Source organism: Cupressus sempervirens, chromosome 11 (assembly GCF_028749045.1).
Source record: "Cupressus sempervirens isolate cs-2001-9-10 chromosome 11, ASM2874904v1, whole genome shotgun sequence".
In the NCBI taxonomy this organism is placed as follows: Eukaryota; Viridiplantae; Streptophyta; class Pinopsida; order Cupressales; family Cupressaceae; genus Cupressus; species Cupressus sempervirens.
Window position 1 is genome coordinate 27946930 of NC_143128.1, and position 9667 is coordinate 27956596.

Sequence of the window (9667 nt, forward strand, 5' to 3'; positions counted from 1 at the left end):
TTACCATATGATTGTTTAATAGAATCACTCATTTGAAGTTTAATAATATCTCTGCCCCTGGTTGACCCGAAATCCTTAATACCTTGAATGTCAGCATTAGACTGGAGATCCTCCTGTCTTTGAATATCACTGTCACTGCAAGTCTCAAGTTGATATAGTATAGTTGGATGCTCTTTATCCCAATAAGTGTTGAAAAGGTCATCCTCGTCAATTTTCTCAAAATTTGATGATGTCTTTGGTTCACCCAGATTTTGCCTCATTTTCCAAAACTCAGTTGTCTTGGTTTGACACCACATTTCAGATGCGCATGCCTCTTTAATTTCTTTTGGCATAGACTTCTTAGAAGGTTCAAGTGCTTTCTCATAGAAATTTAAGTATGTCAGAGGCCCTAATTTGTGTGACTCTGATATGTGCAATGTCGTAATTTGGGATGACAACTATTGCAATGAAATATTATTCTCTGATGTATGTTTCTCCATCTCTTTCTTAACCTCATCCCACGAATCCTTATTTTTTAACTTTTCTATCAATGGCATCTCCTGGTGTTGATATTTTCTCGCAGAGTTCCCATTGGCAATAAGTCTTGTTTTTATTATGTTTAGTGGATCATAATTCCAGTGACTAGCAAAATGAAAGCCAAAAAAAGTTACCAAATCATTTGCCACTTTGAAAGCCTTTCTCTCAAATGTAGTGATGTACATAAGTTACACGTGTCACGATTTCAGATGCATCTTGGCAGATGGGAAAGCATTCCCCAAATCGGCCCGAAATTCATCTCGGGCCGTCAATCTATAGACTATCAAATGGTTATTATTAAATTTATTATTGTTACTATATTAATATATAATATTATATTAAATAATATAATATAATGATAATAATAATGACCATCTCAATCTAATTGATCGAGATTCATCCCGAGCCGTCGATGACTCTAGAATTATTATTATTATTATATTATACCATATAATATTTGTATAATATAATATTATAATATTATTATTATTATATAATATAATAATAATAATAATGACTTGAGCTATTGACAGAATTATTATTATTATTATTATTTATATAATAATTATTGACTCAAGTTATCGACAGCCTGCGAGGAATTTTGGGCCGATTTGGGGAATCTTTTCCCATCTGCCCAGATTCATCTAAAATCATGACACATGTCACGATTCTGGATGAATCTAGGCAGATGGGAAATGATTCCCCAAATCGGCCTGAAATTCCTCCCGGGCCGTCGATGACTCGATGGTTCTAACTTCTTATTATTATTATTATTATTTATATAATATAATAGTAATATTTATATAATATAATAATAATATTTATATTATAATAATATTTATTATTATTATTATTATTATTATTATTATTATTATATTTATTATTATAATTATAATAATAACATTTATTATTATTATTATTATTATTATTATATTTATTATTATATTTATAATAATAATATTTATTATTATAATTATAATAATAATAATAATATTATACCATATAATATGTATATAATGTAATAATAATAATATTAATGACTCAAGTCATCGACGAAATTATTATTATTATTATTATTATTATTATTATTTATATAATAATATAATATTTATATTATATAAATATTAATAATAATAATAATATTTATATTATATAAATAATAATGATAATAATTCTGTCAATGACTCAAGTCATTATTATTATTATTACATTATATAAATATTATATGCTATAATAATATTATTATTATTATTATAAATATTGTTATTATATAAATATTAATAATAATAATAATATAATATTATATAAATAATAATAATAATAATTTCATCGATGACTCGAGTCATTATTATTATTATTATTACATTATATAAATATTATATGGTATAATAATAATAATAATATTATTATTATTATAAATATTATTATTATATAAATATTAATAATAATATTATTATATTATATAAATAATAATAATAATAATAATAATTTCGTTGATGACTCGAGTCATTATTATTATTATTACATTATATAAATATTATATGGTATAATATTATTATTATATTATATAAATAATAATAATAATAATAAGAATCATCGAGTCATCCACGGCTTGGGAGGAATTTCGGGCTAATTTGGATAATCTTTTCCCATCTGCCCAGAATCTGGGCAGATGGGAAAAGATTACCCAAATCGGCCTGAAGTTCCTCCCAAGTTGTCGATGACTCGAGTCATTATTATTATTATTATATTATATAAATATTATATGTTATAGTTATTTATTATATAATAGAACATATACTATAATATAATATAATATAATTATAGTCATATGATATAATCTTAACCATATAATAAAATATAAATATAACGATGTAAATATAATATAATAATAATAATAAATTTAATAAAATATATAATGACCATCTCAGATAGTAGACTCAATCTGATAGATCGACGGCCCAAGATGAATTTTGGGCCGATTTGGGGAATCTTTTCCCATTTGCCAAGATTCATTCGAAATTGTGACACGTGTCACAGAATCCACGATTATCTAAAATGGTCATACTCATTCTCATTATTATTATATTATATAGATATTATATGGTTATAAATTATAATTATATTATATTATATTACAGTATAGTATAATTAATTATATTATATGTATATGATATGGTTATAATTACAATTTAAAAATATAATTGCAAATGCTCTATTTTTATTCATATTTATTATTTAGTTTCAAAATTAAAATATAATATAGTTATAATATCCATAAATTATTAAAATTTAACATATATCAAAAATTTTGATAATTGTTTATAAACTATTCTTCATCATTTAAAAGATTTCATAATGGAAAAAGAGTTAGGAATAGGTGACAAGATAGGTATGTTATAAAAATTTGACACAAATTATAAAAATTTGACACATAAATTTGAAACAAACTTACAAAGTCGTAGACTAAGAAGAACAACGATTTGAGATTCGAGAAGCTAAAAACTATTGTTTTCATTGATAATATTTTAGACTGTACAATGTACATAATACTGATTCATAGCATACATATTCAAAATAGCTGATTAAATCACTAATCAGCCTAGTTTTACTATTTCGTAATTTACAAAAAAGGGCAGGGCCCAATCCAAAGAAAAATATAGAAATCTTGAAAAAAAAAATTCGCAAACTTTTGCCCTTATCAAAATGTTTTTTTGCCCCAAAGGGCCAAGGGAACAGGGAACATTGAACAGGGAACCAGGGAACCAAGGAGGCTAGAAGCATGAGTGGGCTGAGGGGCCGAAGGATTGAAGCCTTTCATCAAAAAGGTCTTCAGTTTCGTCTGCGAGGAATCTATTGGAGAAGATGATGTCACTAAACTCATCTAGCCATGTGAAGTTCGCCTCGCTGAGATCATCATCCAACAACAACCATTTTTGTAGAAAGTCCCTTCTAATCTGCACCCACTTTCGATGGTGAGTCAATTGCCATTTGTTCATGCCGAGCAAGGAAGGATGCTTATGTATAATGCACCCTATGCCTTCCTCCCAACACTTGTCTGCTACATCTGCAAAAGGGATGCCAATACCTGGCCCCAGTACCTGCTTGGCCAATACAATAATTTTGACATCATCTTCTAAAAATGTTTCTTTAAAGAATGTTACGCAGAAGCATCAACATGTCTATTTGCCTACCTCCAAGGTCGAGAAGAGACACAAAGAAGCGGGAGGTAATATCCGTGGACACATGGTACCTCTTATCATTTCTCAAGAATTCATGGCCGAGTACCATGCATATAGCATGGCCGATAAAAGGACTTCAGCCATCTACCTTGCAAACCATGGCAAGGACATCATCAGGCATTTTTCCCAAAAAGGGCTTTTGCAGAGCCATATCAATGCATTTCAGGCGAATTGACATATCCATGACTACGATTCAAGAAACTAAAAACTCTGCAAAGTGCAACTACAAACCAAATTCAAATTAAAGAAATTAGAATATAAGAAATGATATTGAAAGAGGAATTGAAGAGCCTATTTATTGGCAAACTGCAGTTGCATCTAATTCTTTGGCGCTCACGATCTTCCATATCTTATCTTTTCATATTCCTATTAATTTTCAAGTATGTGAAATGCCAAAATGTGCTGACATTAATGTCGGATAGTCAATAGTGCCTGACATGATTAATGATTTCAATGTAAACTTTTCCATGTGTCTCCATTCCAGCAAATTACATGCAACTCCAAGTCTTTTCAAGCGAGTGGCCCTGAGATGCATCTACTATTGTTGATCTTTAACTAATCAACGGTCAATAAAACTATTGTATTTACTATTAACGTACCAAAAGTGATGATAGTCGACTTGGTAATTGTGGCACTGACGTAACGATGTTACGACATTATTAATAACACACCTAATATAGGACACAAGTTGAAACTTGAAAGTTACTACTTGTCATGTCCCCTTTTCAAATAATTAAAAATAATAATCTCTGCTAAGGCAGGCAGGCCCAAAAAGGTGAAGTTTCAAAAAAAGGGGATAATCTTTGGAAGCTAATGGACTAATAAATGAAAATTATTATTAAAATATGTTTTATTAACCCCTTTTGGACGTGAGTTAGGGTTATGCCCTCTTTTAAGGGGTTTGGAGGCATTTTGGGCTCATTCCAGAACTTGATTATTGCGCATTACTTTGTTGTTCTTCAGAGGCTGCCAAACCTATCGAGAAGGAGACCCAAGAACGGGAGTTTGTAGGTTGATAAAGTATAATGTGATGGAAGAAGAAGATATTGAAGAATCAAAAGATGAAGTAAATGATGATCATGAACAACTATTATACAATGAAGAAGAAGAAGAAGATGATGATTTTGGTGATGCCAACAATGATGGTGATGATTATGATGATCATGATCATGTTGATAAAGATAGTGATGATCAAGGCAATGATGGTCATGATAATGGTGATGAGGATGATGATGATGGTGGTGATGAAGATGGTGGTGGTAATGATAATTATCAAAGTGACAAGTACGATGATGGTGATGATGATCATGACATAGATGAAGATGATGATCAATGACATGACCAATGAAATATATGTTGACATATGATCAATGTCAAATATGATGCAATCATGATTTACTAATATAGTTTTTGGGTAAGTCAATTACTTTCATTATGTTATTGATTGCTAAGAATTACTAATCTTTTTCATAGGGTGACATGGATACATCACAAGGTATAGGTGGGGATGTACCAGCTCACACACCTTCTTCAACATAACTAAACCTAATTAGTGTAATTGTACAAATTATGTAGAAACAAATTTCATATTATTATGTTCTTTTCTTTATGAATTTAGAGTTATTTCGATGGAATCTTATTGATATTGATGTCACAACTTGATACTTATTGATAGGGAAAAGTGAACATGACAGTAGATCAATTGTGAACTAAAACTTAGGTGTCATTTGTAGATGACATCCCATGTAGCGATGACCCCATCTTCATCACCCATAAACTTGTAAAAAAATATAGTGATGAAATTCTTGACCTTTTCCTCGACCAAAACATAACGAGGAGATAGAGGCACTAAAAGAAGAATTGATACTTAGAGTTAATTCTTTGAAGCTAAGCAGTAATTAATCTTAAAAAATAATAAAAGTTCAATAGATGTTTATATGTTATAGTATCTTATGGATCATGATCTAAAATAGTATGTATTCATCTTACAAGATTTTGTGACACCTATGAGACCATGTGGTCAATATAGTGAGAGTTGTAGTGCACAACCTTCGTTTAAATAACACTTAACTTTGATCTTTATCCATTGCAAATGAGAATAAACAATGCTTCAAATGTCTTTGCTAACAATGTGGCTTGATCCTTTAGACATCCTTGAAAATCACAATTTGATTATGCTCCAAAGTCTATAAAATAACTCCTATGAGAAGAAAGAATGCAGTAGTTGTACACCATGTTCCTGCATCAAATTTCTGCACTACTGTAGTTATACAAAGATAACCCTAGTATGCATATGGAAATTAACTCTAGTGCACCAAAAAATGTAATGTGAGAATTACATGAGAGCTCTAACATGTAGATGATTATCTTAAAGTATAGTAGCAAATATAAGAATAGATCTGCATACCAACCTTTGATAGTACCCACAAATCCTCGGTGGGGATAGTACCCACAAAATGATCAACTAATCAAAAGTATCTTGTGAAAGATATTGACCCTATTATGAGTCTATTAGATTTATATAGTGTACATGTCCTTATGATAGGACTAGGCCTTGTCAGACGCGTCAACACTATTAGGATTTGTAATTACAATACAAAATGCAAGTCAATCCCACTTCCCAAATTTGTATATACAACTTTACAAGTTATATGAATAGATACAAAACCTTAACTATGTTTATATCTTGAATGTATAATATGTCCTTGTAGTCCCACATATACAAAACTTCATAGAAAAATCTTCCCTTCTTTGCTCATCAAATTTGTATCTATATAGTACATACAAAGTGTACTTATAGAAATCATATCATTACAATACAACTTGTGAGTTGACTAAACAAAAATATATTCTTTTATACTAGAAACTTTAAACTGTCATCCTTATCCTTCTTCACATGCTACCAAAATCTCATATTAAGTTCTTCTGTGTGAGAGTTAACTTTTAGCATGTCAGCCCAACATTGCCAAGCAATTATTTTGACAAGTCAAAATAATTCCTTAACCAAAAACTTAGTATTCTAGTACTCTATTTTGCAATGTTATACCTATTATTGGAAAACTTCCCAAAACTTTGATGGAAATAACAATGGGAAAGTAAGCTTTGAGGGGGGCCATGAGTTGGTACTTCAAAACTTTAATCATAAAATATTTGCCACACATCCATCTTATAATTTAGCATGTAAAATGAAATAGCTAACTACATAATAAATTTGTTACCTAGAAACCCTCCAATGAGAAGGTAAAACTAGGGTGGGGATGACACCCACAAATCTCCACTGTTGCAACTCTAAAGTATAGCCAATTAAGGTTAATAGAAGTTTAACCATAAATTATGATCTACCCTATGAAAGGTCTTCTACACAGATAGTTAGATCTCACCCTATTAAAGGATTTAAACACCTTGCTAAAAGTGTGCCTTGTTAGATGACTTAAACTTGCAATAAAACAAGCACTCAGTTAAGAGATTACACAAGCCTATTAAGACCACTCTATTAAGATATTTTCTCTACATCACTTGTTAGAATGATTCAGCACCATGATACTTTGGTTAGCACTCTATTGCTAGATGTCAAATCTTCTCTTTACTAGTGTGTACTTAATCCTTCTGATTAGATACATCTCCTCTATCCTCTCTTTTCTTTTCTCTTATCTCTCTAATTGATTCTACAATTCATAATAGTCACAACCTCCATAGCCATCATGAGTTCTCTTTGTACTTAGCATTCATCTCTCTTGTGTCTCCTTCTCTTCCTTCATGCAATAAAAAATGTTTAGGGTTTGTTTCCTTAAGTAAACACAAGTTGGCTATGGTTAGGTTAGAATCAATAGCTTAGGTTGATCCATTTTTTCACTTAGAACATCCCTCAATTTGACCAGTTGCATGCACTACATAGGGATTCATAATATACATCTGTGTACATCTTCTAGAATCACAAAACAATCATTAAGTTGGCCCAAAAATGGTTTACATAGAAGTTTGTGCCAGTACAAACAACTATGCTCAAAATTGTTCACTCAGCAATTAAAGTTTCTGATGCTGGACATTCATTGTATCTTCAATGTTGTAACTCATCTTCTGAATGACTCAACATACTCTGTTTAATCAACTTATGAGTGACTCAGTATTAACTATCTACTTGGCACATACTGGTGGTCGGCACTAACTATGTATATTACTTAACATATATTGTATAGCAATTGATGCTCAATATGCCTTGATCACTCGGCTCACACTGATTGCTTGACTTGCTCTGATCAGTCAGCTTGCACTATAATTTTGTTGAATAATGACTAAGTTTTTTTTCACTGCCTTATCAAAACCAATCTGAGATTAACAATTCCCCACTTTGATAGAGTGGCAAAAGCATGTTTCCATGCATATACAATCCTTATTATGAGCACAAATCAGACAATATATATCTATGACTTAGTTGTTATACAAAATTTCAAAACTTCAAAATTTTGCAAAATGGATGTCAAACTATCATACCTCATTCCTCAATTACTCCATTGCTCACCCTGAGTAAATGTTTCTTTTCTGTATTTGAATCTAATACTCCTATTGAGTATATTAGTTGTACCCTATTTTTTCATTGCTCACCTTCACTTCACTATATCCCTTTTTGTATTGTATCCCCCTTATATTCATTGTCTCCCTTTTTGACACTTATTTTCATGGATGGTACACTGATAGTATGTTTATCCAAAAATGATTTATGGATCTCCATTATTATTTTCAATGTTGCATCCCAATTTTTGCACGCTACCTCTAGATATTGATATTGGATATCTAGCTCAGTAACAAGGTTAACTAGGCCATCATGAGTGGAGAGATTAGAATCTTTCTTCATCAATGTTTTAGAATAGTTTAGTTCCTTGTACAAGACTTCCATGTGTGGGGTCAACATAGATTGAATGCTGATCAAAGTAGTTGGAATGTTAGTATCTTGTGCTTTCAACTTAGCAAGACTACCTTGAGTGGATACTAGTCTCTGAAAATGTGACTGAATTTGACCAAGAGATAGTTTTAATGTATCACTTGTAGTCTTTAGATCTCCTTCCAGCTAGTCAACATGCCTTTGAATCTCATGTGTGAAAAGATTCACATTACTTAACTTGGTGTAAAGAGAAAAAATGTTCTCCAACACCTCCTTCGCACTCTCCATCTTGGTTGCTAAATCAACCTAAAATAGTGCAAGGGCACTAGATATCTTTTCAAGTACCTTAGTATCAAATTTTCTTTTAGACCATTCTAATAGTTTAGTATTTGCATCTAGGTCTTCATCATTGATCTTATCAACAATGTGTACCATTTGTTTAATAATTGGTTTGTCTTCATTTGTATCTAGAAGATTGAAAGCATCGAGAAATATGCTCCCTTCTTAGCAACTCTTGTTGTTTCTTCCTCTATAGAGCTTCCTGTAGAATGCTCATATGCTCAATGGTGATTTTGTTAAGATCGAACTTGGGTAGTTCAATCAGCTCATCTAGGCTTACATCTCCATAAGATATTTCTTCTGAGCTCCTTGACATTTTTTGTCACAAAGGTTTGCACCCTTTTCCAAAGTTTTTACCTAAGGACAACCTTGTGAAACATGGAAACAACCTCCAAGCTATGGGACTTGAACTATGAGGTTGATTCTCTAGAGAAGGCCAGCTTCCTTTACTATTAGGGTGCACCTAAATATTCTTGGAGAGGAAAGGGGAGAAGGAATGCATGAAAACAAATCTACCTACTCTAACCTAAGGGGGTGATGCACCAAAATAGAGCATTCAAACTGATCTCTACCCATACATGCACTATTGAACCATCATGACACCAAAATATATACACATTCAGGCTTGTTTTAATCTAACAATCACATTCAGATCAAAAAACCTTAACGAATGACACAATGAAAGAGAAGA